Raw genomic sequence first — 25,353 nt, forward strand, 5'->3', positions numbered from 1 at the left:
CTTGAGTTTGCAAGTAGAACAGAACACGTTGACCTAGGTAGAATACCATATCACTCAATGGTGGGACGAGGTAGTGGTAGAGACAAAATCGTTGCTGGCAGGATTCGAACCTGCGCGGGGGGACCCCAATGGATTTCGAGTCCATCGCCTTAACCTCTCGGCCACAACAACCCGGTACATTTAGCAGAAAATTGACTATTTGGAAAAAATAATAATTGACTAAGCGGTAGAATAGAGAATTAGAAAGAGCACATTTGTGGAACACACTTGATTGGGTAAACATCTAAAGTCTACTTCCTAAACGACACATAGTTTCTCCTTTCCCTTGTTGATTCTTCGTCTCGAAATTTTAACTTTCCCATGAATTGTTTTAATCAACTGAAATGTGAGCATAATATCTAATGGAGATGCTGGGGATTGAACCCAGGACTTCATACATGCAAAGCATGCGCTCTACCACTGAGCTACATCCCCTGTAAAAACTACGGAATTTACTTTTTTTTGGTGATATATGTATATTTGTTTATATATATGACTTTACTTTGTATGGAAAGAACTATGAGGAGAAATGAACAAATAGAGACCTCCCCAAAGGCAAAACTTACTATGAGAGTCTGAAATCGATCTTGTGAGTCTTATTGTACCACTTTAAATAGAAAGTCGTTGCTGGCAGGATTCGAAGATGCACTTGTAGAAGAAAAATGACTATTCAGCAAAATCAAGAATTGACTAAGCGCTAGAATAGAGAGTTAGAAAGGGCACATTTCTGGAACACACATGATTAGGTAAAAATGTAAACTATACGTCATAGACTAAACTTGGTGCCTTCATTTCCTTGTTTTGTTCTCGCCTCGAAAAGGGAATTTTCCCATGAATCGCCATAATCAACTCTGAAAGGTGAGCATAAAATCTAATGGAGATGCTGGGGATTGAACCCAGCACCTCATACATGCAAAGCATGCGCTCTACCACTGAGCTACATCCCCTGTAAAAACTACAGAATTTACTTTTTTTTGTGATATATATGTATGTATATTTATTTATATATTTATTTACTTACAATAGAAGAACTATGAGGAGAGAAGAATAAATAGAGATCTTCCCAAAGCAAAAACCTACTATGACAGTCTGAAATCGATCTTGTGAGTCTCGTTATACCACATTAAACAGATTCTTGTTGTCTTGAGTTTGCAAGTAGAACAGAACACGTTGACCTAGGTAGAATACCATATCACTCAATGGTGGGACGAGGTAGTGGTAGAGACAAAATTGTTGCTGGCAGGATTCGAACCTGCGCGGGGGGACCCCAATGGATTTCGAGTCCATCGCCTTAACCTCTCGGCCACAACAACCCGGTACATTTAGCAGAAAATTGACTATTTGGAAAAAATAATAATTGACTAAGCGGTAGAATAGAGAATTAGAAAGAGCACATTTGTGGAACACACTTGATTGGGTAAACATCTAAAGTCTACTTCCTAAACGACACATGGTTTCTCCTTTCCCTTGTTGATTCTTCGTCTCGAAATTTTAACTTTCCCATGAATTGTTTTAATCAACTGAAATGTGAGCATAATATCTAATGGAGATGCTGGGGATTGAACCCAGGACCTCATACATGCAAAGCATGCGCTCTACCACTGAGCTACATCCCCTGTAAAAACTACAGAATTTACTTTTTTTTGGTGATATATGTATATTTGTTTATATATATGACTTTACTTTGTATGGAAAGAACTATGAGGAGAAATGAACAAATAGAGACCTCCCCAAAGGCAAAACTTACTATGAGAGTCTGAAATCGATCTTGTGAGTCTTATTGTACCACTTTAAATGGAAAGTCGTTGCTGGCAGGATTCGAAGATGCACTTGTAGAAGAAAAATGACTATTCAGCAAAATCAAGAATTGACTAAGCGCTAGAATAGAGAGTTAGAAAGGGCACATTTCTGGAACACACATGATTAGGTAAAAATGTAAACTATACGTCATAGACTAAACTTGGTGCCTTCATTTCCTTGTTTTGTTCTCGCCTCGAAAAGGGAATTTTCCCATGAATCGCCATAATCAACTTTGAAAGGTGAGCATAAAATCTAATGGAGATGCTGGGGATTGAACCCAGGACCTCATACATGCAAAGCATGCGCTCTACCACTGAGCTACATCCCCTGTAAAAACTACAGAATTTACTATTTTTTGTGATATATATGTATGTATATTTATTTATATATTTATTTACTTACAATAGAAGAACTATGAGGAGAGAAGAATAAATAGAGATCTTCCCAAAGCAAAAACCTACTATGACAGTCTGAAATCGATCTTGTGAGTCTGGTTATACCACATTAAACAGATTCTTGTTGTCTTGAGTTTGCAAGTAGAACAGAACACGTTGACCTAGGTAGAATACCATATCACTCAATGGTGGGACGAGGTAGTGGTAGAGACAAAATCGTTGCTGGCAGGATTCGAACCTGCGCGGGGGGACCCCAATGGATTTCGAGTCCATCGCCTTAACCTCTCGGCCACAACAACCCGGTACATTTAGCAGAAAATTGACTATTTGGAAAAAATAATAATTGACTAAGCGGTAGAATAGAGAATTAGAAAGAGCACATTTGTGGAACACACTTGATTGGGTAAACATCTAAAGTCTACTTCCTAAACGACACATAGTTTCTCCTTTCCCTTGTTGATTCTTCGTCTCGAAATTTTAACTTTCCCATGAATTGTTTTAATCAACTGAAATGTGAGCATAATATCTAATGGAGATGCTGGGGATTGAACCCAGGACTTCATACATGCAAAGCATGTGCTCTACCACTGAGCTACATCCCCTGTAAAAACTACGGAATTTACTTTTTTTTGGTGATATATGTATATTTGTTTATATATATGACTTTACTTTGTATGGAAAGAACTATGAGGAGAAATGAACAAATAGAGACCTCCCCAAAGGCAAAACTTACTATGAGAGTCTGAAATCGATCTTGTGAGTCTTATTGTACCACTTTAAATAGAAAGTCGTTGCTGGCAGGATTCGAAGATGCACTTGTAGAAGAAAAATGACTATTCAGCAAAATCAAGAATTGACTAAGCGCTAGAATAGAGAGTTAGAAAGGGCACATTTCTGGAACACACATGATTAGGTAAAAATGTAAACTATACGTCATAGACTAAACTTGGTGCCTTCATTTCCTTGTTTTGTTCTCGCCTCGAAAAGGGAATTTTCCCATGAATCGCCATAATCAACTCTGAAAGGTGAGCATAAAATCTAATGGAGATGCTGGGGATTGAACCCAGCACCTCATACATGCAAAGCATGCGCTCTACCACTGAGCTACATCCCCTGTAAAAACTACAGAATTTACTTTTTTTTGTGATATATATGTATGTATATTTATTTATATATTTATTTACTTACAATAGAAGAACTATGAGGAGAGAAGAATAAATAGAGATCTTCCCAAAGCAAAAACCTACTATGACAGTCTGAAATCGATCTTGTGAGTCTCGTTATACCACATTAAACAGATTCTTGTTGTCTTGAGTTTGCAAGTAGAACAGAACACGTTGACCTAGGTAGAATACCATATCACTCAATGGTGGGACGAGGTAGTGGTAGAGACAAAATTGTTGCTGGCAGGATTCGAACCTGCGCGGGGGGACCCCAATGGATTTCGAGTCCATCGCCTTAACCTCTCGGCCACAACAACCCGGTACATTTAGCAGAAAATTGACTATTTGGAAAAAATAATAATTGACTAAGCGGTAGAATAGAGAATTAGAAAGAGCACATTTGTGGAACACACTTGATTGGGTAAACATCTAAAGTCTACTTCCTAAACGACACATGGTTTCTCCTTTCCCTTGTTGATTCTTCGTCTCGAAATTTTAACTTTCCCATGAATTGTTTTAATCAACTGAAATGTGAGCATAATATCTAATGGAGATGCTGGGGATTGAACCCAGGACCTCATACATGCAAAGCATGCGCTCTACCACTGAGCTACATCCCCTGTAAAAACTACAGAATTTACTTTTTTTTGGTGATATATGTATATTTGTTTATATATATGACTTTACTTTGTATGGAAAGAACTATGAGGAGAAATGAACAAATAGAGACCTCCCCAAAGGCAAAACTTACTATGAGAGTCTGAAATCGATCTTGTGAGTCTTATTGTACCACTTTAAATGGAAAGTCGTTGCTGGCAGGATTCGAAGATGCACTTGTAGAAGAAAAATGACTATTCAGCAAAATCAAGAATTGACTAAGCGCTAGAATAGAGAGTTAGAAAGGGCACATTTCTGGAACACACATGATTAGGTAAAAATGTAAACTATACGTCATAGACTAAACTTGGTGCCTTCATTTCCTTGTTTTGTTCTCGCCTCGAAAAGGGAATTTTCCCATGAATCGCCATAATCAACTTTGAAAGGTGAGCATAAAATCTAATGGAGATGCTGGGGATTGAACCCAGGACCTCATACATGCAAAGCATGCGCTCTACCACTGAGCTACATCCCCTGTAAAAACTACAGAATTTACTTTTTTTTGTGATATATATGTATGTATATTTATTTATATATTTATTTACTTACAATAGAAGAACTATGAGGAGAGAAGAATAAATAGAGATCTTCCCAAAGCAAAAACCTACTATGACAGTCTGAAATCGATCTTGTGAGTCTCGTTATACCACATTAAACAGATTCTTGTTGTCTTGAGTTTGCAAGTAGAACAGAACACGTTGACCTAGGTAGAATACCATATCACTCAATGGTGGGACGAGGTAGTGGTAGAGACAAAATCGTTGCTGGCAGGATTCGAACCTGCGCGGGGGGACCCCAATGGATTTCGAGTCCATCGCCTTAACCTCTCGGCCACAACAACCCGGTACATTTAGCAGAAAATTGACTATTTGGAAAAAATAATAATTGACTAAGCGGTAGAATACAGAATTAGAAAGAGCACATTTGTGGAACACACTTGATTGGGTAAACATCTAAAGTCTACTTCCTAAACGACACATGGTTTCTCCTTTCCCTTGTTGATTCTTCGTCTCGAAATTTTAACTTTCCCATGAATTGTTTTAATCAACTGAAATGTGAGCATAATATCTAATGGAGATGCTGGGGATTGAACCCAGGACCTCATACATGCAAAGCATGCGCTCTACCACTGAGCTACATCCCCTGTATAAACTACAGAATTTACTTTTTTTTGGTGATATATGTATATTTGTTTATATATATGACTTTACTTTGTATGGAAAGAACTATGAGGAGAAATGAACAAATAGAGACCTCCCCGAAGGCAAAACTTACTATGAGAGTCTGAAATCGATCTTGTGAGTCTTATTGTACCACTTTAAATAGAAAGTCGTTGCTGGCAGGATTCGAAGATGCACTTGTAGAAGAAAAATGACTATTCAGCAAAATCAAGAATTGACTCAGCGCTAGAATAGAGAGTTAGAAAGGGCACATTTCTGGAACACACATGATTAGGTAAAAATGTAAACTATACGTCATAGACTAAACTTGGTGCCTTCATTTCCTTGTTTTGTTCTCGCCTCGAAAAGGGAATTTTCCCATGAATCTCCATAATCAACTCTGAAAGGTGAGCATAAAATCTATGGAGATGCTAGGGATTGAACCCAGGACCTCATACATGCAAAGCATGCGCTCTACCACTGAGCTACATCCCCTGTAAAAACTACAGAATTTACTTTTTTTTGGTGATATATATGTATGTATATTTATTTATATATTTATTTACTTACTATAGAAGAATTATGAGGAGAAAAGAATAAATAGAGACCTTCCCAAAGCAAAAACTTACTACGACAGTCTGAAATCGATCTTGTGAGTCTCGTTACACCACATTAAACAGATTCTTGTTGTCTTGAGTTTGCAAGTAGAACAGAACACGTTGACCTAGGTAGAATACCATATCACTCAATGGTGGGACGAGGTAGTGGTAGAGACAAAATCGTTGCTGGCAGGATTCGAACCTGCGCGGGGGGACCCCAATGGATTTCGAGTCCATCGCCTTAACCTCTCGGCCACAACAACCCGGTACATTTAGCAGAAAATTGACTATTTGGAAAAAATAATAATTGACTAAGCGGTAGAATAGAGAATTAGAAAGAGCACATTTGTGGAACACACTTGATTGGGTAAACATCTAAAGTCTACTTCCTAAACGACACATGGTTTCTCCTTTCCCTTGTTGATTCTTCGTCTCGAAATTTTAACTTTCCCATGAATTGTTTTAATAAACTGAAATGTGAGCATAATATCTAATGGAGATGCTGGGGATTGAACCCAGGACCTCATACATGCAAAGCATGCGCTCTACCACTGAGCTACATCCCATGTATAAACTACAGAATTTACTTTTTTTTGGTGATATATGTATATTTGTTTATATATATGACTTTACTTTGTATGGAAAGAACTATGAGGAGAAATGAACAAATAGAGACCTCCCCAAAGGCAAAACTTACTATGAGAGTCTGAAATCGATCTTGTGAGTCTTATTGTACCACTTTAAATAGAAAGTCGTTGCTGGCAGGATTCGAAGATGCACTTGTAGAAGAAAAATGACTATTCAGCAAAATCAAGAATTGACTAAGCGCTAGAATAGAGAGTTAGAAAGGGCACATTTCTGGAACACACATGATTAGGTAAAAATGTAAACTATACGTCATAGACTAAACTTGGTGCCTTCATTTCCTTGTTTTGTTCTCGCCTCGAAAAGGGAATTTTCCCATGAATCGCCATAATCAACTCTGAAAGGTGAGCATAAAATCTAATGGAGATGCTGGGGATTGAACCCAGCACCTCATACATGCAAAGCATGCGCTCTACCACTGAGCTACATCCCCTGTAAAAACTACAGAATTTACTTTTTTTTGTGATATATATGTATGTATATTTATTTATATATTTATTTACTTACAATAGAAGAACTATGAGGAGAGAAGAATAAATAGAGATCTTCCCAAAGCAAAAACCTACTATGACAGTCTGAAATCGATCTTGTGAGTCTCGTTATACCACATTAAACAGATTCTTGTTGTCTTGAGTTTGCAAGTAGAACAGAACACGTTGACCTAGGTAGAATACCATATCACTCAATGGTGGGACGAGGTAGTGGTAGAGACAAAATTGTTGCTGGCAGGATTCGAACCTGCGCGGGGGGACCCCAATGGATTTCGAGTCCATCGCCTTAACCTCTCGGCCACAACAACCCGGTACATTTAGCAGAAAATTGACTATTTGGAAAAAATAATAATTGACTAAGCGGTAGAATAGAGAATTAGAAAGAGCACATTTGTGGAACACACTTGATTGGGTAAACATCTAAAGTCTACTTCCTAAACGACACATGGTTTCTCCTTTCCCTTGTTGATTCTTCGTCTCGAAATTTTAACTTTCCCATGAATTGTTTTAATCAACTGAAATGTGAGCATAATATCTAATGGAGATGCTGGGGATTGAACCCAGGACCTCATACATGCAAAGCATGCGCTCTACCACTGAGCTACATCCCCTGTAAAAACTACAGAATTTACTTTTTTTTGGTGATATATGTATATTTGTTTATATATATGACTTTACTTTGTATGGAAAGAACTATGAGGAGAAATGAACAAATAGAGACCTCCCCAAAGGCAAAACTTACTATGAGAGTCTGAAATCGATCTTGTGAGTCTTATTGTACCACTTTAAATGGAAAGTCGTTGCTGGCAGGATTCGAAGATGCACTTGTAGAAGAAAAATGACTATTCAGCAAAATCAAGAATTGACTAAGCGCTAGAATAGAGAGTTAGAAAGGGCACATTTCTGGAACACACATGATTAGGTAAAAATGTAAACTATACGTCATAGACTAAACTTGGTGCCTTCATTTCCTTGTTTTGTTCTCGCCTCGAAAAGGGAATTTTCCCATGAATCGCCATAATCAACTTTGAAAGGTGAGCATAAAATCTAATGGAGATGCTGGGGATTGAACCCAGGACCTCATACATGCAAAGCATGCGCTCTACCACTGAGCTACATCCCCTGTAAAAACTACAGAATTTACTTTTTTTTGTGATATATATGTATGTATATTTATTTATATATTTATTTACTTACAATAGAAGAACTATGAGGAGAGAAGAATAAATAGAGATCTTCCCAAAGCAAAAACCTACTATGACAGTCTGAAATCGATCTTGTGAGTCTCGTTATACCACATTAAACAGATTCTTGTTGTCTTGAGTTTGCAAGTAGAACAGAACACGTTGACCTAGGTAGAATACCATATCACTCAATGGTGGGACGAGGTAGTGGTAGAGACAAAATCGTTGCTGGCAGGATTCGAACCTGCGCGGGGGGACCCCAATGGATTTCGAGTCCATCGCCTTAACCTCTCGGCCACAACAACCCGGTACATTTAGCAGAAAATTGACTATTTGGAAAAAATAATAATTGACTAAGCGGTAGAATACAGAATTAGAAAGAGCACATTTGTGGAACACACTTGATTGGGTAAACATCTAAAGTCTACTTCCTAAACGACACATGGTTTCTCCTTTCCCTTGTTGATTCTTCGTCTCGAAATTTTAACTTTCCCATGAATTGTTTTAATCAACTGAAATGTGAGCATAATATCTAATGGAGATGCTGGGGATTGAACCCAGGACCTCATACATGCAAAGCATGCGCTCTACCACTGAGCTACATCCCCTGTATAAACTACAGAATTTACTTTTTTTTGGTGATATATGTATATTTGTTTATATATATGACTTTACTTTGTATGGAAAGAACTATGAGGAGAAATGAACAAATAGAGACCTCCCCGAAGGCAAAACTTACTATGAGAGTCTGAAATCGATCTTGTGAGTCTTATTGTACCACTTTAAATAGAAAGTCGTTGCTGGCAGGATTCGAAGATGCACTTGTAGAAGAAAAATGACTATTCAGCAAAATCAAGAATTGACTCAGCGCTAGAATAGAGAGTTAGAAAGGGCACATTTCTGGAACACACATGATTAGGTAAAAATGTAAACTATACGTCATAGACTAAACTTGGTGCCTTCATTTCCTTGTTTTGTTCTCGCCTCGAAAAGGGAATTTTCCCATGAATCTCCATAATCAACTCTGAAAGGTGAGCATAAAATCTATGGAGATGCTAGGGATTGAACCCAGGACCTCATACATGCAAAGCATGCGCTCTACCACTGAGCTACATCCCCTGTAAAAACTACAGAATTTACTTTTTTTTGGTGATATATATGTATGTATATTTATTTATATATTTATTTACTTACTATAGAAGAATTATGAGGAGAAAAGAATAAATAGAGACCTTCCCAAAGCAAAAACTTACTACGACAGTCTGAAATCGATCTTGTGAGTCTCGTTACACCACATTAAACAGATTCTTGTTGTCTTGAGTTTGCAAGTAGAACAGAACACGTTGACCTAGGTAGAATACCATATCACTCAATGGTGGGACGAGGTAGTGGTAGAGACAAAATCGTTGCTGGCAGGATTCGAACCTGCGCGGGGGGACCCCAATGGATTTCGAGTCCATCGCCTTAACCTCTCGGCCACAACAACCCGGTACATTTAGCAGAAAATTGACTATTTGGAAAAAATAATAATTGACTAAGCGGTAGAATAGAGAATTAGAAAGAGCACATTTGTGGAACACACTTGATTGGGTAAACATCTAAAGTCTACTTCCTAAACGACACATGGTTTCTCCTTTCCCTTGTTGATTCTTCGTCTCGAAATTTTAACTTTCCCATGAATTGTTTTAATAAACTGAAATGTGAGCATAATATCTAATGGAGATGCTGGGGATTGAACCCAGGACCTCATACATGCAAAGCATGCGCTCTACCACTGAGCTACATCCCATGTATAAACTACAGAATTTACTTTTTTTTGGTGATATATGTATATTTGTTTATATATATGACTTTACTTTGTATGGAAAGAACTATGAGGAGAAATGAACAAATAGAGACCTCCCCAAAGGCAAAACTTACTATGAGAGTCTGAAATCGATCTTGTGAGTCTTATTGTACCACTTTAAATAGAAAGTCGTTGCTGGCAGGATTCGAAGATGCACTTGTAGAAGAAAAATGACTATTCAGCAAAATAAAGAATTGACTAAGCGCTAGAATAGAGAGTTAGAAAGGGCACATTTCTGGAACACACATGATTAGGTAAAAATGTAAACTATACGTCATAGACTAAACTTGGTGCCTTCATTTCCTTGTTTTGTTCTCGCCTCGAAAAGGGAATTTTCCCATGAATCGCCATAATCAACTTTGAAAGGTGAGCATAAAATCTAATGGAGATGCTGGGGATTGAACCCAGGACCTCATACATGCAAAGCATGCGCTCTACCACTGAGCTACATCCCCTGTAAAAACTACAGAATTTACTTTTTTTTGTGATATATATGTATGTATATTTATTTATATATTTATTTACTTACAATAGAAGAACTATGAGGAGAGAAGAATAAATAGAGATCTTCCCAAAGCAAAAACCTACTATGACAGTCTGAAATCGATCTTGTGAGTCTCGTTATACCACATTAAACAGATTCTTGTTGTCTTGAGTTTGCAAGTAGAACAGAACACGTTGACCTAGGTAGAATACCATATCACTCAATGGTGGGACGAGGTAGTGGTAGAGACAAAATCGTTGCTAGCAGGATTCGAACCTGCGCGGGGGGACCTCAATGGATTTCGAGTCCATCGCCTTAACCTCTCGGCCACAACAACCCGGTACATTTAGCAGAAAATTGACTATTTGGAAAAAATAATAATTGACTAAGCGTTAGAATAGAGAATTAGAAAGAGCACATTTGTGGAACACACTTGATTGGGTAAACATCTAAAGTCTACTTCCTAAACGACACATGGTTTCTCCTTTCCCTTGTTGATTCTTCGTCTCGAAATTTTAACTTTCCCATGAATTGTTTTAATCAACTGAAATGTGAGCATAATATCTAATGGAGATGCTGGGGATTGAACCCAGGACCTCATACATGCAAAGCATGCGCTCTACCACTGAGCTACATCCCCTGTATAAACTACAGAATTTACTTTTTTTTGGTGATATATGTATATTTGTTTAAATTAATGACTTTACTTTGTATGGAAAGAACTATGAGGAGAAATGAACAAATAGAGACCTCCCCGAAGGCAAAACTTACTATGAGAGTCTGAAATCGATCTTGTGAGTCTTATTGTACCACTTTAAATAGAAAGTCGTTGCTGGCAGGATTCGAAGATGCACTTGTAGAAGAAAAATGACTATTCAGCAAAATCAAGAATTGACTCAGCGCTAGAATAGAGAGTTAGAAAGGGCACATTTCTGGAACACACATGATTAGGTAAAAATGTAAACTATACGTCATAGACTAAACTTGGTGCCTTCATTTCCTTGTTTTGTTCTCGCCTCGAAAAGGGAATTTTCCCATGAATCTCCATAATCAACTCTGAAAGGTGAGCATAAAATCTATGGAGATGCTGGGGATTGAACCCAGGACCTCATACATGCAAAGCATGCGCTCTACCACTGAGCTACATCCCCTGTATAAACTACAGAATTTACTTTTTTTTGGTTATATATATGTATGTATATTTATTTATATATTTATTTACTTACTATAGAAGAATTATGAGGAGAAAAGAATAAATAGAGACCTTCCCAAAGCAAAAACTTACTACGACAGTCTGAAATCGATCTTGTGAGTCTCGTTACACCACATTAAACAGATTCTTGTTGTCTTGAGTTTGCAAGTAGAACAGAACACGTTGACCTAGGTAGAATACCATATCACTCAATGGTGGGACGAGGTAGTGGTAGAGACAAAATCGTTGCTGGCAGGATTCGAACCTGCGCGGGGGGACCTCAATGGATTTCGAGTCCATCGCCTTAACCTCTCGGCCACAACAACCCGGTACATTTAGCAGAAAATTGACTATTTGGAAAAAATAATAATTGACTAAGCGGTAGAATAGAGAATTAGAAAGAGCACATTTGTGGAACACACTTGATTGGGTAAACATCTAAAGTCTACTTCCTAAACGACACATGGTTTCTCCTTTCCCTTGTTGATTCTTCGTCTCGAAATTTTAACTTTCCCATGAATTGTTTTAATCAACTGAAATGTGAGCATAATATCTAATGGAGATGCTGGGGATTGAACCCAGGACCTCATACATGCAAAGCATGCGCTCTACCACTGAGCTACATCCCCTGTAAAAACTACAGAATTTACTTTTTTTTGTGATATATATGTATGTATATTTATTTATATATTTATTTACTTACAATAGAAGAACTATGAGGAAAGAAGAATAAATAGAGATCTTCCCAAAGCAAAAACCTACTATGACAGTCTGAAATCGATCTTGTGAGTCTCGTTATACCACATTAAACAGATTCTTGTTGTCTTGAGTTTGCAAGTAGAACAGAACACGTTGACCTAGGTAGAATACCATATCACTCAATGGTGGGACGAGGTAGTGGTAGAGACAAAATCGTTGCTGGAAGGATTCGAACCTGCGCGGGGGGACCCCAATGGATTTCGAGTCCATCGCCTTAACCTCTCGGCCACAACAACCCGGTACATTTAGCAGAAAATTGACTATTTGGAAAAAATAATAATTGACTAAGCGGTAGAATAGAGAATTAGAAAGAGCACATTTGTGGAACACACTTGATTGGGTAAACATCTAAAGTCTACTTCCTAAACGACACATGGTTTCTCCTTTCCCTTGTTGATTCTTCGTCTCGAAATTTTAACTTTCCCATGAATTGTTTTAATCAACTGAAATGTGAGCATAATATCTAATGGAGATGCTGGGGATTGAACCCAGGACCTCATACATGCAAAGCATGCGCTCTACCACTGAGCTACATCCCCTGTAAAAACTACAGAATTTACTTTTTTTTGGTGATATATGTATATTTGTTTATATATATGACTTTACTTTGTATGGAAAGAACTATGAGGAGAAATGAACAAATAGAGACCTCCCCAAAGGCAAAACTTACTATGAGAGTCTGAAATCAATCTTGTGAGTCTTATTGTACCACTTTAAATAGAAAGTCGTTGCTGGCAGGATTCGAAGATGCACTTGTAGAAGAAAAATGACTATTCAGCAAAATCAAGAATTGACTAAGCGCTAGAATAGAGAGTTAGAAAGGGCACATTTCTGGAACACACATGATTAGGTAAAAATGTAAACTATACGTCATAGACTAAACTTGGTGCCTTCATTTCCTTGTTTTGTTCTCGCCTCGAAAAGGGAATTTTCCCATGAATCGCCATAATCAACTCTGAAAGGTGAGCATAAAATCTAATGGAGATGCTGGGGTTTGAACCCAGGACCTCATACATGCAAAGCATGCGCTCTGCCACTGAGCTACATCCCCTGTAAAAACTACAGAATTTACTTTTTTTTGTGATATATATGTATGTATATTTATTTATATATTTATTTACTTACAATAGAAGAACTATGAGGAGAGAAGAATAAACAGAGATCTTCCCAAAGCAAAAACCTACTATGACAGTCTGAAATCGATCTTGTGAGTCTCGTTATACCACATTAAACAGATTCTTGTTGTCTTGAGTTTGCAAGTAGAACAGAACACGTTGACCTAGGTAGAATACCATATCACTCAATGGTGGGACGAGGTAGTGGTAGAGACAAAATCGTTGCTGGCAGGATTCGAACCTGCGCGGGGGGACCCCAATGGATTTCGAGTCCATCGCCTTAACCTCTCGGCCACAACAACCCGGTACATTTAGCAGAAAATTGACTATTTGGAAAAAATAATAATTGACTAAGCGGTAGAATAGAGAATTAGAAAGAGCACATTTGTGGAACACACTTGATTGGGTAAACATCTAAAGTCTACTTCCTAAACGACACATAGTTTCTCCTTTCCCTTGTTGATTCTTCGTCTCGAAATTTTAACTTTCCCATGAATTGTTTTAATCAACTGAAATGTGAGCATAATATCTAATGGAGATGCTGGGGATTGAACCCAGGACCTCATACATGCAAAGCATGCGCTCTACCACTGAGCTACATCCCCTGTAAAAACTACAGAATTTACTTTTTTTTTGGTGATATATGTATATTTGTTTATATATATGACTTTACTTTGTATGGAAAGAACTATGAGGAGAAATGAACAAATAGAGACCTCCCCAAAGGCAAAACTTACTATGAGAGTCTGAAATCGATCTTGTGAGTCTTATTGTACCACTTTAAATAGAAAGTCGTTGCTGGCAGGATTCGAAGATGCACTTGTAGAAGAAAAATGACTATTCAGCAAAATCAAGAATTGACTAAGCGCTAGAATAGAGAGTTAGAAAGGGCACATTTCTGGAACACACATGATTAGGTAAAAATGTAAACTATACGTCATAGACTAAACTTGGTGCCTTCATTTCCTTGTTTTGTTCTCGCCTCGAAAAGGGAATTTTCCCATGAATCGCCATAATCAACTCTGAAAGGTGAGCATAAAATCTAATGGAGATGCTGGGGATTGAACCCAGGACCTCATACATGCAAAGCATGCGCTCTACCACTGAGCTACATCCCCTGTAAAAACTACAGAATTTACTTTTTTTTGTGATATATATGTATGTATATTTATTTATATATTTATTTACTTACAATAGAAGAACTATGAGGAGAGAAGAATAAATAGAGATCTTCCCAAAGCAAAAACCTACTATGACAGTCTGAAATCGATCTTGTGAGTCTCGTTATACCACATTAAACAGATTCTTGTTGTCTTGAGTTTGCAAGTAGAACAGAACACGTTGACCTAGGTGGAATACCATATCACTCAATGGTGGGACGAGGTAGTGGTAGAGACAAAATCGTTGCTGGCAGGATTCGAACCTGCGCGGGGGGACCCCAATGGATTTCGAGTCCATCGCCTTAACCTCTCGGCCACAACAACCCGGTACATTTAGCAGAAAATTGACTATTTGGAAAAAATAATAATTGACTAAGCGGTAGAATAGAGAATTAGAAAGAGCACATTTGTGGAACACACTTGATTGGGTAAACATCTAAAGTCTACTTCCTAAACGACACATGGTTTCTCCTTTCCCTTGTTGATTCTTCGTCTCGAAATTTTAACTTTCCCATGAATTGTTTTAATCAACTGAAATGTGAGCATAATATCTAATGGAGATGCTGGGGATTGAACCCAGGACCTCATACATGTAAAGCATGCGCTCTACCACTGAGCTACATCCCCTGTAAAAACTATAGAATTTACTTTTTTTTGGTGATATATATGTATGTATATTTATTTATATATTTATTTACTTACTATAGAAGAATTATGAGGAGAAAAGAATAAATAGAGATCTTCCCAAAGCAAAAACTTACTACGACAGTCTGAAATCGATCTTGTGAGTCTCGTTATACCACATTAAACAGATTCTTGTTGTCTTGAGTTTGCAAGTAAAACAGAACACGTTGACCTATGTAGAATACCATATCACTCAATGGTGGGACGAGGTAGTGGTAGAGACAAAATCGTTGCTGGCAGGATTCGAACCTGCGCGGGGGGACCCCAATGGATTTCGAGTCCATCGCCTTAACCTCTCGGCCACAACAACCCGGTACATTTAGCAGAAAATTGACTATTTGGAAAAAATAATAATTGACTAAGCGGTAGAATAGAGAATTAGAAAGAGCACATTTGTGGAACACACTTGATTGGGTAAACATCTAAAGTCTACTTCCTAAACGACACATAGTTTCTCCTTTCCCTTGTTGATTCTTCGTCTCGAAATTTTAACTTTCCCATGAATTGTTTTAATCAACTGAAATGTGAGCATAATATCTAATGGAGATGCTGGGGATTGAACCCAGGACCTCATACATGCAAAGCATGCGCTCTACCACTGAGCTACATCCCCTGTAAAAACTACAGAATTTACTTTTTTTTGGTGATATATGTATATTTGTTTATATATATGACTTTACTTTGTATGGAAAGAACTATGAGGAGAAATGAACAAATAGAGACCTCCCCAAAGGCAAAACTTACTATGAGAGTCTGAAATCGATCTTGTGAGTCTTATTGTACCACTTTAAATAGAAAGTCGTTGCTGGCAGGATTCGAAGATGCACTTGTAGAAGAAAAATGACTATTCAGCAAAATCAAGAATTGACTAAGCGCTAGAATAGAGAGTTAGAAAGGGCACATTTCTGGAACACACATGATTAGGTAAAAATGTAAACTATACGTCATAGACTAAACTTGGTGCCTTCATTTCCTTGTTTTGTTCTCGCCTCGAAAAGGGAATTTTCCCATGAATCGCCATAATCAACTCTGAAAGGTGAGCATAAAATCTAATGGAGATGCTGGGGATTGAACCCAGGACCTCATACATGCAAAGCATGCGCTCTACCACTGAGCTACATCCCCTGTAAAAACTACAGAATTTACTTTTTTTTGTGATATATATGTATGTATATTTATTTATATATTTATTTACTTACTATAGAAGAATTATGAGGAGAAAAGAATAAATAGAGATCTTCCCAAAGCAAAAACTTACTACGACAGTCTGAAATCGATCTTGTGAGTCTCGTTATACCACATTAAACAGATTCTTGTTGTCTTGAGTTTGCAAGTAAAACAGAACACGTTGACCTATGTAGAATACCATATCACTCAATGGTGGGACGAGGTAGTGGTAGAGACAAAATCGTTGCTGGCAGGATTCGAACCTGCGCGGGGGGACCCCAATGGATTTTGAGTCCATCGCCTTAACCTTTCGGCCACAACAACCCGGTACATTTAGCAGAAAATTGACTATTTGGAAAAAATAATAACTGACTAAGCGGTAGAATAGAGAATTAGAAAGAGCACATTTGTGGAACACACTTTATTGGGTAAACATCTAAAGTCTACTTCCTAAACGACACATGGTTGCTCCTTTCCCTTGTTGATTCTTCGTCTCGAAATTTTAACTTTCCCATGAATTGTTTTAATCAACTGAAATGTGAGCATAATATCTAATGGAGATGCTGGGGATTGAACCCAGGACCTCATACATGTAAAGCATGCGCTCTACCACTGAGCTACATCCCCTGTAAAAACTATAGAATTTACTTTTTTTTGGTGATATATATGTATGTATATTTATTTATATATTTATTTACTTACTATAGAAGAATTATGAGGAGAAAAGAATAAATAGAGATCTTCCCAAAGCAAAAACTTACTACGACAGTCTGAAATCGATCTTGTGAGTCTCGTTATACCACATTAAACAGATTCTTGTTGTCTTGAGTTTGCAAGTAAAACAGAACACGTTGACCTATGTAGAATACCATATCACTCAATGGTGGGACGAGGTAGTGGTAGAGACAAAATCGTTGCTGGCAGGATTCGAACCTGCGCGGGGGGACCCCAATGGATTTTGAGTCCATCGCCTTAACCTTTCGGCCACAACAACCCGGTACATTTAGCAGAAAATTGACTATTTGGAAAAAATAATAATTGACTAAGCGGTAGAATAGAGAATTAGAAAGAGCACATTTGTGGAACACACTTTATTGGGTAAACATCTAAAGTCTACTTCCTAAACGACACATGGTTGCTCCTTTCCCTTGTTGATTCTTCGTCTCGAAATTTTAACTTTCCCATGAATTGTTTTAATCAACTGAAATGTGAGCATAATATCTAATGGAGATGCTGGGGATTGAACCCAGGACCTCATACATGCAAAGCATGCGCTCTACCACTGAGCTACATCCCCTGTAAAAACTACAGAATTTCCTTTTTTTTGGTGATATATGTATATTTGTTTATATATATGACTTTACTTTGTATGGAAAGAACTATGAGGAGAAATGAACAAATAGAGACCTCCCCAAAGGCAAAACTTACTATGAGAGTCTGAAATCAATCTTGTGAGTCTTATTGTACCACTTTAAATAGAAAGTCGTTGCTGGCAGGATTCGAAGATGCACTTGTAGAAGAAAAATGACTATTCAGCAAAATCAAGAATTGACTAAGCGCTAGAATAGAGAGTTAGAAAGGGCACATTTCTGGAACACACATGATTAGGTAAAAATGTAAACTATACGTCATAGACTAAACTTGGTGCCTTCATTTCCTTGTTTTGTTCTCGCCTCGAAAAGGGAATTTTCCCATGAATCGCCATAATCAACTTTGAAAGGTGAGCATAAAATCTAATGGAGATGCTGGGGATTGAACCCAGGACCTCATACATGCAAAGCATGCGCTCTACCACTGAGCTACATCCCCTGTAAAAACTACAGAATTTACTTTTTTTTGTGATATATATGTATGTATATTTATTTATATATTTATTTACTTACAATAGAAGAACTATGAGGAGAGAAGAATAAATAGAGATCTTCCCAAAGCAAAAACCTACTATGACAGTCTGAAATCGATCTTGTGAGTCTCGTTATACCACATTAAACAGATTCTTGTTGTCTTGAGTTTGCAAGTAGAACAGAACACGTTGACCTAGGTAGAATACCATATCACTCAATGGTGGGACGAGGTAGTGGTAGAGACAAAATCGTTGCTGGCAGGATTCGAACCTGCGCGGGGGGACCCCAATGGATTTCGAGTCCATCGCCTTAACCTCTCGGCCACAACAACCCGGTACATTTAGCAGAAAATTGACTATTTGGAAAAAATAATAATTGACTAAGCGGTAGAATAGAGAATTAGAAAGAGCACATTTGTGGAACACACTTGATTGGGTAAACATCTAAAGTCTACTTCCTAAACGACACATGGTTTCTCCTTTCCCTTGTTGATTCTTCGTCTCGAAATTTTAACTTTCCCATGAATTGTTTTAATCAACTGAAATGTGAGCATAATATCTAATGGAGATGCTGGGGATTGAACCCAGGACCTCATACATGCAAAGCATGCGCTCTACCACTGAGCTACATCCCCTGTAAAAACTACAGAATTTACTTTTTTTTGGTGATATATGTATATTTGTTTATATATATGACTTTACTTTGTATGGAAAGAACTATGAGGAGAAATGAACAAATAGAGACCTCCCCAAAGGCAAAACTTACTATGAGAGTCTGAAATCAATCTTGTGAGTCTTATTGTACCACTTTAAATAGAAAGTCGTTGCTGGCAGGATTCGAAGATGCACTTGTAGAAGAAAAATGACTATTCAGCAAAATCAAGAATTGACTAAGCGCTAGAATAGAGAGTTAGAAAGGGCACATTTCTGGAACACACATGATTAGGTAAAAATGTAAACTATACGTCATAGACTAAACTTGGTGCCTTCATTTCCTTGTTTTGTTCTCGCCTCGAAAAGGGAATTTTCCCATGAATCGCCATAATCAACTCTGAAAGGTGAGCATAAAATCTAATGGAGATGCTGGGGATTGAACCCAGGACCTCATACATGCAAAGCATGCGCTCTACCACTGAGCTACATCCCCTGTAAAAACTACAGAATTTACTTTTTTTTGTGATATATATGTATGTATATTTATTTATATATTTATTTACTTACAATAGAAGAACTATGAGGAGAGAAGAATAAATAGAGATCTTCCCAAAGCAAAAACCTACTATGACAGTCTGAAATCGATCTTGTGAGTCTCGTTATACCACATTAAACAGATTCTTGTTGTCTTGAGTTTGCAAGTAGAACAGAACACGTTGACCTAGGTAGAATACCATATCACTCAATGGTGGGACGAGGTAGTGGTAGAGACAAAATCGTTGCTGGCAGGATTCGAACCTGCGCGGGGGGACCCCAATGGATTTCGAGTCCATCGCCTTAACCTCTCGGCCACAACAACCCGGTACATTTAGCAGAAAATTGACTGTTTGGAAAAAATAATAATTGACTAAGCGGTAGAATAGAGAATTAGAAAGAGCACATTTGTGGAACACACTTGATTGGGTAAACATCTAAAGTCTACTTCCTAAACGACACATGGTTTCTCCTTTCCCTTGTTGATTCTTCGTCTCGAAATTTTAACTTTCCCATGAATTGTTTTAATCAACTGAAATGTGAGCATAATATCTAATGGAGATGCTGGGGATTGAACCCAGGACCTCATACATGCAAAGCATGCGCTCTACCACTGAGCTACATCCCCTGTAAAAACTAGAGAATTTACTTTTTTTTGGTGATATATATGTATGTATATTTATTTATATATTTATTTACATACTATAGAAGAATTATGAGGAGAAAAGAATAAATAGAGACCTTCCCAAAGCAAAAACTTACTACGACAGTCTGAAATCGATCTTGTGAGTCTCGTTATACCACATTAAACAGATTCTTGTTGTCTTGAGTTTGCAAGTAGAACAGAACACGTTGACCTAGGTAGAATACCATATCACTTAATGGTGGGACGAGGTAGTGGTAGAGACAAAATCGTTGCTGGCAGGATTCGAACCTGCGCGGGGGGACCCCAATGGATTTCGAGTCCATCGCCTTAACCTCTCGGCCACAACAAGCCAGGACTTTTAGCAGAAAATTGACTATTTGGAAAAATAATAATTGACTGAGCGCTAGAATAGCGAATTAGAAAGAGCACATTTGTGGAACACACTTGATTAGGTAAACATCTAAAGTCTACTTCCTAAACAACACATGGTTTCTCCTTTCCCTTGTTGATTCTTCGTCTCCAAATTTAAACTTTCCCATGAATTGTTTTAATCAACTGAAATGTGAGCATAATATCTAATGGAGATGCTGGGGATTGAACCCAGGACCTCATACATGCAAAGCATGCGCTCTACCACTGAGCTACATCCCCTGTAAAAACTACAGAATTTACTTTTTTTTGGTGATATATGTATATTTGTTTATATATATGACTTTACTTTGTATGGAAAGAACTATGAGGAGAAATGAACAAATAGAGACCTCCCCAAAGGCAAAACTTACTATGAGAGTCTGAAATCGATCTTTTGAGTCTTATTGTACCACTTTAAATAGAAAGTCGTTGCTGGCAGGATTCGAAGATGCACTTGTAGAAGAAAAATGACTATTCAGCAAAATCAAGAATTGACTAAGCGCTAGAATAGAGAGTTAGAAAGGGCACATTTCTGGAACACACATGATTAGGTGAAAATGTAAACTATACGTCATAGACTAAACTTGGTGCCTTCATTTCCTTGTTTTGTTCTCGCCTCGAAAAGGGAATTTTCCCATGAATCGCCATAATCAACTTTGAAAGGTGAGCATAAAATCTAATGGAGATTCTGGGGATTGAACCCAGGACCTCATACATGCAAAGCATGCGCTCTACCACTGAGCTACATCCCCTGTAAAAACTACGGAATTTACTTTTTTTTGGTGATATATGTATATTTGTTTATATATATGACTTTACTTTGTATGGAAAGAACTATGAGGAAAAATGAACAAATAGAGACCTCCCCAAAGGCAAAACTTACTATGAGAGTCTGAAATCGATCTTGTGAGTCTTATTGTACCACTTTAAATAGAAAGTCGTTGCTGGCAGGATTCGAAGATGCACTTGTAGAAGAAAAATGACTATTCAGCAAAATCAAGAATTGACTAAGCGCTAGAATAGAGAGTTAGAAAGGGCACATTTCTGGAACACACATGATTAGGTAAAAATGTAAACTATACGTCATAGACTAAACTTGGTGCCTTCATTTCCTTGTTTTGTTCTCGCCTCGAAAAGGGAATTTTCCCATGAATCGCCATAATCAACTTTGAAAGGTGAGCATAAAATCTAATGGAGATGCTGGGGATTGAACCCAGGACCTCATACATGCAAAGCATGCGCTCTACCACTGAGCTACATCCCCTGTAAAAACTACAGAATTTACTTTTTTTTGTGATATATATGTATGTATATTTATTTATATATTTATTTACTTACAATAGAAGAACTATGAGGAGAGAAGAATAAATAGAGATCTTCCCAAAGCAAAAACCTACTATGACAGTCTGAAATCGATCTTGTGAGTCTCGTTATACCACATTAAACAGATTCTTGTTGTCTTGAGTTTGCAAGTAGAACAGAACACGTTGACCTAGGTAGAATACCATATCACTCAATGGTGGGACGAGGTAGTGGTAGAGACAAAATCGTTGCTGGCAGGATTCGAACCTGCGCGGGGGGACCCCAATGGATTTCGAGTCCATCGCCTTAACCTCTCGGCCACAACAACCCGGTACATTTAGCAGAAAATTGACTATTTGGAAAAAATAATAATTGACTAAGCGGTAGAATAGAGAATTAGAAAGAGCACATTTGTGGAACACACTTGATTGGGTAAACATCTAAAGTCTACTTCCTAAACGACACATGGTTTCTCCTTTCCCTTGTTGATTCTTCGTCTCGAAATTTTAACTTTCCCATGAATTGTTTTAATCAACTGAAATGTGAGCATAATATCTAATGGAGATGCTGGGGATTGAACCCAGGACCTCATACATGCAAAGCATGCGCTCTACCACTGAGCTACATCCCCTGTAAAAACTACAGAATTTACTTTTTTTTGGTGATATATGTATATTTGTTTATATATATGACTTTACTTTGTATGGAAAGAACTATGAGGAGAAATGAACAAATAGAGACCTCCCCAAAGGCAAAACTTACTATGAGAGTCTGAAATCAATCTTGTGAGTCTTATTGTACCACTTTAAATAGAAAGTCGTTGCTGGCAGGATTCGAAGATGCACTTGTAGAAGAAAAATGACTATTCAGCAAAATCAAGAATTGACTAAGCGCTAGAATAGAGAGTTAGAAAGGGCACATTTCTGGAACACACATGATTAGGTAAAAATGTAAACTATACGTCATAGACTAAACTTGGTGCCTTCATTTCCTTGTTTTGTTCTCGCCTCGAAAAGGGAATTTTCCCATGAATCGCCATAATCAACTCTGAAAGGTGAGCATAAAATCTAATGGAGATGCTGGGGATTGAACCCAGGACCTCATACATGCAAAGCATGCGCTCTACCACTGAGCTACATCCCCTGTAAAAACTACAGAATTTACTTTTTTTTGTGATATATATGTATGTATATTTATTTATATATTTATTTACTTACAATAGAAGAACTATGAGGAGAGAAGAATAAATAGAGATCTTCCCAAAGCAAAAACCTACTATGACAGTCTGAAATCGATCTTGTGAGTCTCGTTATACCACATTAAACAGATTCTTGTTGTCTTGAGTTTGCAAGTAGAACAGAACACGTTGACCTAGGTAGAATACCATATCACTCAATGGTGGGACGAGGTAGTGGTAGAGACAAAATCGTTGCTGGCAGGATTCGAACCTGCGCGGGGGGACCCCAATGGATTTCGAGTCCATCGCCTTAACCTCTCGGCCACAACAACCCGGTACATTTAGCAGAAAATTGACTGTTTGGAAAAAATAATAATTGACTAAGCGGTAGAATAGAGAATTAGAAAGAGCACATTTGTGGAACACACTTGATTGGGTAAACATCTAAAGTCTACTTCCTAAACGACACATGGTTTCTCCTTTCCCTTGTTGATTCTTCGTCTCGAAATTTTAACTTTCCCATGAATTGTTTTAATCAACTGAAATGTGAGCATAATATCTAATGGAGATGCTGGGGATTGAACCCAGGACCTCATACATGCAAAGCATGCGCTCTACCACTGAGCTACATCCCCTGTAAAAACTAGAGAATTTACTTTTTTTTGGTGATATATATGTATGTATATTTATTTATATATTTATTTACTTACTATAGAAGAATTATGAGGAGAAAAGAATAAATAGAGACCTTCCCAAAGCAAAAACTTACTACGACAGTCTGAAATCGATCTTGTGAGTCTCGTTATACCACATTAAACAGATTCTTGTTGTCTTGAGTTTGCAAGTAGAACAGAACACGTTGACCTAGGTAGAATACCATATCACTTAATGGTGGGACGAGGTAGTGGTAGAGACAAAATCGTTGCTGGCAGGATTCGAACCTGCGCGGGGGGACCCCAATGGATTTCGAGTCCATCGCCTTAACCTCTCGGCCACAACAAGCCAGGACTTTTAGCAGAAAATTGACTATTTGGAAAAATAATAATTGACTGAGCGCTAGAATAGCGAATTAGAAAGAGCACATTTGTGGAACACACTTGATTAGGTAAACATCTAAAGTCTACTTCCTAAACAACACATGGTTTCTCCTTTCCCTTGTTGATTCTTCGTCTCCAAATTTAAACTTTCCCATGAATTGTTTTAATCAACTGAAATGTGAGCATAATATCTAATGGAGATGCTGGGGATTGAACCCAGGACCTCATACATGCAAAGCATGCGCTCTACCACTGAGCTACATCCCCTGTAAAAACTACAGAATTTACTTTTTTTTGGTGATATATGTATATTTGTTTATATATATGACTTTACTTTGTATGGAAAGAACTATGAGGAGAAATGAACAAATAGAGACCTCCCCAAAGGCAAAACTTACTATGAGAGTCTGAAATCGATCTTTTGAGTCTTATTGTACCACTTTAAATAGAAAGTCGTTGCTGGCAGGATTCGAAGATGCACTTGTAGAAGAAAAATGACTATTCAGCAAAATCAAGAATTGACTAAGCGCTAGAATAGAGAGTTAGAAAGGGCACATTTCTGGAACACACATGATTAGGTAAAAATGTAAACTATACGTCATAGACTAAACTTGGTGCCTTCATTTCCTTGTTTTGTTCTCGCCTCGAAAAGGGAATTTTCCCATGAATCGCCATAATCAACTCTGAAAGGTGAGCATAAAATCTAATGGAGATGCTGGGGATTGAACCCAGGACCTCATACATGCAAAGCATGCGCTCTACCACTGAGCTACATCCCCTGTAAAAACTACAGAATTTACTTTTTTTTGTGATATATATGTATGTATATTTATTTATATATTTATTTACTTACAATAGAAGAACTATGAGGAGAGAAGAATAAATAGAGATCTTCCCAAAGCAAAAACCTACTATGACAGTCTGAAATCGATCTTGTGAGTCTCGTTATACCACATTAAACAGATTCTTGTTGTCTTGAGTTTGCAAGTAGAACAGAACACGTTGACCTAGGTAGAATACCATATCACTCAATGGTGGGACGAGGTAGTGGTAGAGACAAAATCGTTGCTGGCAGGATTCGAACCTGCGCGGGGGGACCCCAATGGATTTCGAGTCCATCGCCTTAACCTCTCGGCCACAACAACCCGGTACATTTAGCAGAAAATTGACTGTTTGGAAAAAATAATAATTGACTAAGCGGTAGAATAG

General features: G+C 37.7%; 64 non-coding genes across 64 annotated transcripts; all 64 read right to left on the reverse strand.

The window, feature by feature from the left end:
* Positions 1-89: 89 nt before the first annotated feature.
* On the reverse strand, positions 90-171 carry trnas-cga (transfer RNA serine (anticodon CGA)). Its single transcript has one exon. It is a non-coding gene; the product is annotated as a tRNA-Ser (tRNA).
* Positions 172-402: 231 nt separating this feature from the next.
* Positions 403-474, reverse strand: trnaa-ugc (transfer RNA alanine (anticodon UGC)). The gene has a single exon. It is a non-coding gene; the product is annotated as a tRNA-Ala (tRNA).
* A 440-nt stretch (positions 475-914) lies between these two features.
* trnaa-ugc (transfer RNA alanine (anticodon UGC)) lies at positions 915-986 on the reverse strand. Its single transcript has one exon. It is a non-coding gene; the product is annotated as a tRNA-Ala (tRNA).
* A 284-nt stretch (positions 987-1,270) lies between these two features.
* Positions 1,271-1,352, reverse strand: trnas-cga (transfer RNA serine (anticodon CGA)). The gene has a single exon. It is a non-coding gene; the product is annotated as a tRNA-Ser (tRNA).
* Positions 1,353-1,583: 231 nt separating this feature from the next.
* Positions 1,584-1,655, reverse strand: trnaa-ugc (transfer RNA alanine (anticodon UGC)). The gene has a single exon. It is a non-coding gene; the product is annotated as a tRNA-Ala (tRNA).
* A 440-nt stretch (positions 1,656-2,095) lies between these two features.
* trnaa-ugc (transfer RNA alanine (anticodon UGC)) lies at positions 2,096-2,167 on the reverse strand. The gene has a single exon. It is a non-coding gene; the product is annotated as a tRNA-Ala (tRNA).
* A 284-nt stretch (positions 2,168-2,451) lies between these two features.
* Positions 2,452-2,533, reverse strand: trnas-cga (transfer RNA serine (anticodon CGA)). Its single transcript has one exon. It is a non-coding gene; the product is annotated as a tRNA-Ser (tRNA).
* A 231-nt stretch (positions 2,534-2,764) lies between these two features.
* trnaa-ugc (transfer RNA alanine (anticodon UGC)) lies at positions 2,765-2,836 on the reverse strand. Its single transcript has one exon. It is a non-coding gene; the product is annotated as a tRNA-Ala (tRNA).
* A 440-nt stretch (positions 2,837-3,276) lies between these two features.
* Positions 3,277-3,348, reverse strand: trnaa-ugc (transfer RNA alanine (anticodon UGC)). Its single transcript has one exon. It is a non-coding gene; the product is annotated as a tRNA-Ala (tRNA).
* Positions 3,349-3,632: 284 nt separating this feature from the next.
* On the reverse strand, positions 3,633-3,714 carry trnas-cga (transfer RNA serine (anticodon CGA)). The gene has a single exon. It is a non-coding gene; the product is annotated as a tRNA-Ser (tRNA).
* Positions 3,715-3,945: 231 nt separating this feature from the next.
* trnaa-ugc (transfer RNA alanine (anticodon UGC)) lies at positions 3,946-4,017 on the reverse strand. Its single transcript has one exon. It is a non-coding gene; the product is annotated as a tRNA-Ala (tRNA).
* Positions 4,018-4,457: 440 nt separating this feature from the next.
* On the reverse strand, positions 4,458-4,529 carry trnaa-ugc (transfer RNA alanine (anticodon UGC)). Its single transcript has one exon. It is a non-coding gene; the product is annotated as a tRNA-Ala (tRNA).
* Positions 4,530-4,813: 284 nt separating this feature from the next.
* trnas-cga (transfer RNA serine (anticodon CGA)) lies at positions 4,814-4,895 on the reverse strand. Its single transcript has one exon. It is a non-coding gene; the product is annotated as a tRNA-Ser (tRNA).
* Positions 4,896-5,126: 231 nt separating this feature from the next.
* Positions 5,127-5,198, reverse strand: trnaa-ugc (transfer RNA alanine (anticodon UGC)). The gene has a single exon. It is a non-coding gene; the product is annotated as a tRNA-Ala (tRNA).
* Positions 5,199-5,637: 439 nt separating this feature from the next.
* trnaa-ugc (transfer RNA alanine (anticodon UGC)) lies at positions 5,638-5,709 on the reverse strand. Its single transcript has one exon. It is a non-coding gene; the product is annotated as a tRNA-Ala (tRNA).
* A 285-nt stretch (positions 5,710-5,994) lies between these two features.
* Positions 5,995-6,076, reverse strand: trnas-cga (transfer RNA serine (anticodon CGA)). Its single transcript has one exon. It is a non-coding gene; the product is annotated as a tRNA-Ser (tRNA).
* Positions 6,077-6,819: 743 nt separating this feature from the next.
* Positions 6,820-6,891, reverse strand: trnaa-ugc (transfer RNA alanine (anticodon UGC)). Its single transcript has one exon. It is a non-coding gene; the product is annotated as a tRNA-Ala (tRNA).
* Positions 6,892-7,175: 284 nt separating this feature from the next.
* On the reverse strand, positions 7,176-7,257 carry trnas-cga (transfer RNA serine (anticodon CGA)). Its single transcript has one exon. It is a non-coding gene; the product is annotated as a tRNA-Ser (tRNA).
* A 231-nt stretch (positions 7,258-7,488) lies between these two features.
* trnaa-ugc (transfer RNA alanine (anticodon UGC)) lies at positions 7,489-7,560 on the reverse strand. Its single transcript has one exon. It is a non-coding gene; the product is annotated as a tRNA-Ala (tRNA).
* Positions 7,561-8,000: 440 nt separating this feature from the next.
* trnaa-ugc (transfer RNA alanine (anticodon UGC)) lies at positions 8,001-8,072 on the reverse strand. Its single transcript has one exon. It is a non-coding gene; the product is annotated as a tRNA-Ala (tRNA).
* A 284-nt stretch (positions 8,073-8,356) lies between these two features.
* trnas-cga (transfer RNA serine (anticodon CGA)) lies at positions 8,357-8,438 on the reverse strand. Its single transcript has one exon. It is a non-coding gene; the product is annotated as a tRNA-Ser (tRNA).
* Positions 8,439-8,669: 231 nt separating this feature from the next.
* trnaa-ugc (transfer RNA alanine (anticodon UGC)) lies at positions 8,670-8,741 on the reverse strand. Its single transcript has one exon. It is a non-coding gene; the product is annotated as a tRNA-Ala (tRNA).
* Positions 8,742-9,180: 439 nt separating this feature from the next.
* trnaa-ugc (transfer RNA alanine (anticodon UGC)) lies at positions 9,181-9,252 on the reverse strand. Its single transcript has one exon. It is a non-coding gene; the product is annotated as a tRNA-Ala (tRNA).
* A 285-nt stretch (positions 9,253-9,537) lies between these two features.
* On the reverse strand, positions 9,538-9,619 carry trnas-cga (transfer RNA serine (anticodon CGA)). The gene has a single exon. It is a non-coding gene; the product is annotated as a tRNA-Ser (tRNA).
* A 743-nt stretch (positions 9,620-10,362) lies between these two features.
* Positions 10,363-10,434, reverse strand: trnaa-ugc (transfer RNA alanine (anticodon UGC)). Its single transcript has one exon. It is a non-coding gene; the product is annotated as a tRNA-Ala (tRNA).
* Positions 10,435-10,718: 284 nt separating this feature from the next.
* Positions 10,719-10,800, reverse strand: trnas-cga (transfer RNA serine (anticodon CGA)). Its single transcript has one exon. It is a non-coding gene; the product is annotated as a tRNA-Ser (tRNA).
* Positions 10,801-11,031: 231 nt separating this feature from the next.
* On the reverse strand, positions 11,032-11,103 carry trnaa-ugc (transfer RNA alanine (anticodon UGC)). The gene has a single exon. It is a non-coding gene; the product is annotated as a tRNA-Ala (tRNA).
* A 439-nt stretch (positions 11,104-11,542) lies between these two features.
* Positions 11,543-11,614, reverse strand: trnaa-ugc (transfer RNA alanine (anticodon UGC)). The gene has a single exon. It is a non-coding gene; the product is annotated as a tRNA-Ala (tRNA).
* Positions 11,615-11,899: 285 nt separating this feature from the next.
* On the reverse strand, positions 11,900-11,981 carry trnas-cga (transfer RNA serine (anticodon CGA)). The gene has a single exon. It is a non-coding gene; the product is annotated as a tRNA-Ser (tRNA).
* Positions 11,982-12,212: 231 nt separating this feature from the next.
* Positions 12,213-12,284, reverse strand: trnaa-ugc (transfer RNA alanine (anticodon UGC)). Its single transcript has one exon. It is a non-coding gene; the product is annotated as a tRNA-Ala (tRNA).
* Positions 12,285-12,568: 284 nt separating this feature from the next.
* On the reverse strand, positions 12,569-12,650 carry trnas-cga (transfer RNA serine (anticodon CGA)). The gene has a single exon. It is a non-coding gene; the product is annotated as a tRNA-Ser (tRNA).
* A 231-nt stretch (positions 12,651-12,881) lies between these two features.
* Positions 12,882-12,953, reverse strand: trnaa-ugc (transfer RNA alanine (anticodon UGC)). Its single transcript has one exon. It is a non-coding gene; the product is annotated as a tRNA-Ala (tRNA).
* Positions 12,954-13,393: 440 nt separating this feature from the next.
* trnaa-ugc (transfer RNA alanine (anticodon UGC)) lies at positions 13,394-13,465 on the reverse strand. The gene has a single exon. It is a non-coding gene; the product is annotated as a tRNA-Ala (tRNA).
* Positions 13,466-13,749: 284 nt separating this feature from the next.
* Positions 13,750-13,831, reverse strand: trnas-cga (transfer RNA serine (anticodon CGA)). Its single transcript has one exon. It is a non-coding gene; the product is annotated as a tRNA-Ser (tRNA).
* A 231-nt stretch (positions 13,832-14,062) lies between these two features.
* trnaa-ugc (transfer RNA alanine (anticodon UGC)) lies at positions 14,063-14,134 on the reverse strand. The gene has a single exon. It is a non-coding gene; the product is annotated as a tRNA-Ala (tRNA).
* Positions 14,135-14,575: 441 nt separating this feature from the next.
* On the reverse strand, positions 14,576-14,647 carry trnaa-ugc (transfer RNA alanine (anticodon UGC)). Its single transcript has one exon. It is a non-coding gene; the product is annotated as a tRNA-Ala (tRNA).
* A 284-nt stretch (positions 14,648-14,931) lies between these two features.
* Positions 14,932-15,013, reverse strand: trnas-cga (transfer RNA serine (anticodon CGA)). The gene has a single exon. It is a non-coding gene; the product is annotated as a tRNA-Ser (tRNA).
* A 231-nt stretch (positions 15,014-15,244) lies between these two features.
* Positions 15,245-15,316, reverse strand: trnav-uac (transfer RNA valine (anticodon UAC)). The gene has a single exon. It is a non-coding gene; the product is annotated as a tRNA-Val (tRNA).
* Positions 15,317-15,601: 285 nt separating this feature from the next.
* trnas-cga (transfer RNA serine (anticodon CGA)) lies at positions 15,602-15,683 on the reverse strand. The gene has a single exon. It is a non-coding gene; the product is annotated as a tRNA-Ser (tRNA).
* A 231-nt stretch (positions 15,684-15,914) lies between these two features.
* trnaa-ugc (transfer RNA alanine (anticodon UGC)) lies at positions 15,915-15,986 on the reverse strand. The gene has a single exon. It is a non-coding gene; the product is annotated as a tRNA-Ala (tRNA).
* Positions 15,987-16,426: 440 nt separating this feature from the next.
* trnaa-ugc (transfer RNA alanine (anticodon UGC)) lies at positions 16,427-16,498 on the reverse strand. The gene has a single exon. It is a non-coding gene; the product is annotated as a tRNA-Ala (tRNA).
* A 284-nt stretch (positions 16,499-16,782) lies between these two features.
* trnal-caa (transfer RNA leucine (anticodon CAA)) lies at positions 16,783-16,864 on the reverse strand. Its single transcript has one exon. It is a non-coding gene; the product is annotated as a tRNA-Leu (tRNA).
* A 231-nt stretch (positions 16,865-17,095) lies between these two features.
* trnav-uac (transfer RNA valine (anticodon UAC)) lies at positions 17,096-17,167 on the reverse strand. The gene has a single exon. It is a non-coding gene; the product is annotated as a tRNA-Val (tRNA).
* Positions 17,168-17,452: 285 nt separating this feature from the next.
* Positions 17,453-17,534, reverse strand: trnal-caa (transfer RNA leucine (anticodon CAA)). Its single transcript has one exon. It is a non-coding gene; the product is annotated as a tRNA-Leu (tRNA).
* A 231-nt stretch (positions 17,535-17,765) lies between these two features.
* Positions 17,766-17,837, reverse strand: trnaa-ugc (transfer RNA alanine (anticodon UGC)). Its single transcript has one exon. It is a non-coding gene; the product is annotated as a tRNA-Ala (tRNA).
* Positions 17,838-18,277: 440 nt separating this feature from the next.
* Positions 18,278-18,349, reverse strand: trnaa-ugc (transfer RNA alanine (anticodon UGC)). The gene has a single exon. It is a non-coding gene; the product is annotated as a tRNA-Ala (tRNA).
* A 284-nt stretch (positions 18,350-18,633) lies between these two features.
* Positions 18,634-18,715, reverse strand: trnas-cga (transfer RNA serine (anticodon CGA)). The gene has a single exon. It is a non-coding gene; the product is annotated as a tRNA-Ser (tRNA).
* Positions 18,716-18,946: 231 nt separating this feature from the next.
* On the reverse strand, positions 18,947-19,018 carry trnaa-ugc (transfer RNA alanine (anticodon UGC)). Its single transcript has one exon. It is a non-coding gene; the product is annotated as a tRNA-Ala (tRNA).
* Positions 19,019-19,458: 440 nt separating this feature from the next.
* trnaa-ugc (transfer RNA alanine (anticodon UGC)) lies at positions 19,459-19,530 on the reverse strand. Its single transcript has one exon. It is a non-coding gene; the product is annotated as a tRNA-Ala (tRNA).
* Positions 19,531-19,814: 284 nt separating this feature from the next.
* On the reverse strand, positions 19,815-19,896 carry trnas-cga (transfer RNA serine (anticodon CGA)). Its single transcript has one exon. It is a non-coding gene; the product is annotated as a tRNA-Ser (tRNA).
* Positions 19,897-20,127: 231 nt separating this feature from the next.
* On the reverse strand, positions 20,128-20,199 carry trnaa-ugc (transfer RNA alanine (anticodon UGC)). The gene has a single exon. It is a non-coding gene; the product is annotated as a tRNA-Ala (tRNA).
* A 285-nt stretch (positions 20,200-20,484) lies between these two features.
* Positions 20,485-20,563, reverse strand: trnas-cga (transfer RNA serine (anticodon CGA)). The gene has a single exon. It is a non-coding gene; the product is annotated as a tRNA-Ser (tRNA).
* A 233-nt stretch (positions 20,564-20,796) lies between these two features.
* Positions 20,797-20,868, reverse strand: trnaa-ugc (transfer RNA alanine (anticodon UGC)). Its single transcript has one exon. It is a non-coding gene; the product is annotated as a tRNA-Ala (tRNA).
* Positions 20,869-21,308: 440 nt separating this feature from the next.
* On the reverse strand, positions 21,309-21,380 carry trnaa-ugc (transfer RNA alanine (anticodon UGC)). Its single transcript has one exon. It is a non-coding gene; the product is annotated as a tRNA-Ala (tRNA).
* Positions 21,381-21,820: 440 nt separating this feature from the next.
* On the reverse strand, positions 21,821-21,892 carry trnaa-ugc (transfer RNA alanine (anticodon UGC)). The gene has a single exon. It is a non-coding gene; the product is annotated as a tRNA-Ala (tRNA).
* A 284-nt stretch (positions 21,893-22,176) lies between these two features.
* On the reverse strand, positions 22,177-22,258 carry trnas-cga (transfer RNA serine (anticodon CGA)). Its single transcript has one exon. It is a non-coding gene; the product is annotated as a tRNA-Ser (tRNA).
* A 231-nt stretch (positions 22,259-22,489) lies between these two features.
* Positions 22,490-22,561, reverse strand: trnaa-ugc (transfer RNA alanine (anticodon UGC)). The gene has a single exon. It is a non-coding gene; the product is annotated as a tRNA-Ala (tRNA).
* Positions 22,562-23,001: 440 nt separating this feature from the next.
* trnaa-ugc (transfer RNA alanine (anticodon UGC)) lies at positions 23,002-23,073 on the reverse strand. Its single transcript has one exon. It is a non-coding gene; the product is annotated as a tRNA-Ala (tRNA).
* A 284-nt stretch (positions 23,074-23,357) lies between these two features.
* trnas-cga (transfer RNA serine (anticodon CGA)) lies at positions 23,358-23,439 on the reverse strand. The gene has a single exon. It is a non-coding gene; the product is annotated as a tRNA-Ser (tRNA).
* A 231-nt stretch (positions 23,440-23,670) lies between these two features.
* Positions 23,671-23,742, reverse strand: trnaa-ugc (transfer RNA alanine (anticodon UGC)). The gene has a single exon. It is a non-coding gene; the product is annotated as a tRNA-Ala (tRNA).
* Positions 23,743-24,027: 285 nt separating this feature from the next.
* trnas-cga (transfer RNA serine (anticodon CGA)) lies at positions 24,028-24,106 on the reverse strand. Its single transcript has one exon. It is a non-coding gene; the product is annotated as a tRNA-Ser (tRNA).
* A 233-nt stretch (positions 24,107-24,339) lies between these two features.
* trnaa-ugc (transfer RNA alanine (anticodon UGC)) lies at positions 24,340-24,411 on the reverse strand. The gene has a single exon. It is a non-coding gene; the product is annotated as a tRNA-Ala (tRNA).
* Positions 24,412-24,851: 440 nt separating this feature from the next.
* trnaa-ugc (transfer RNA alanine (anticodon UGC)) lies at positions 24,852-24,923 on the reverse strand. The gene has a single exon. It is a non-coding gene; the product is annotated as a tRNA-Ala (tRNA).
* Positions 24,924-25,207: 284 nt separating this feature from the next.
* Positions 25,208-25,289, reverse strand: trnas-cga (transfer RNA serine (anticodon CGA)). Its single transcript has one exon. It is a non-coding gene; the product is annotated as a tRNA-Ser (tRNA).
* Positions 25,290-25,353: the final 64 nt, after the last annotated feature.

Source organism: Pungitius pungitius, chromosome 21 (genome assembly GCF_949316345.1).
Source record: "Pungitius pungitius chromosome 21, fPunPun2.1, whole genome shotgun sequence".
Taxonomy (NCBI): Eukaryota; Metazoa; Chordata; class Actinopteri; order Perciformes; family Gasterosteidae; genus Pungitius; species Pungitius pungitius.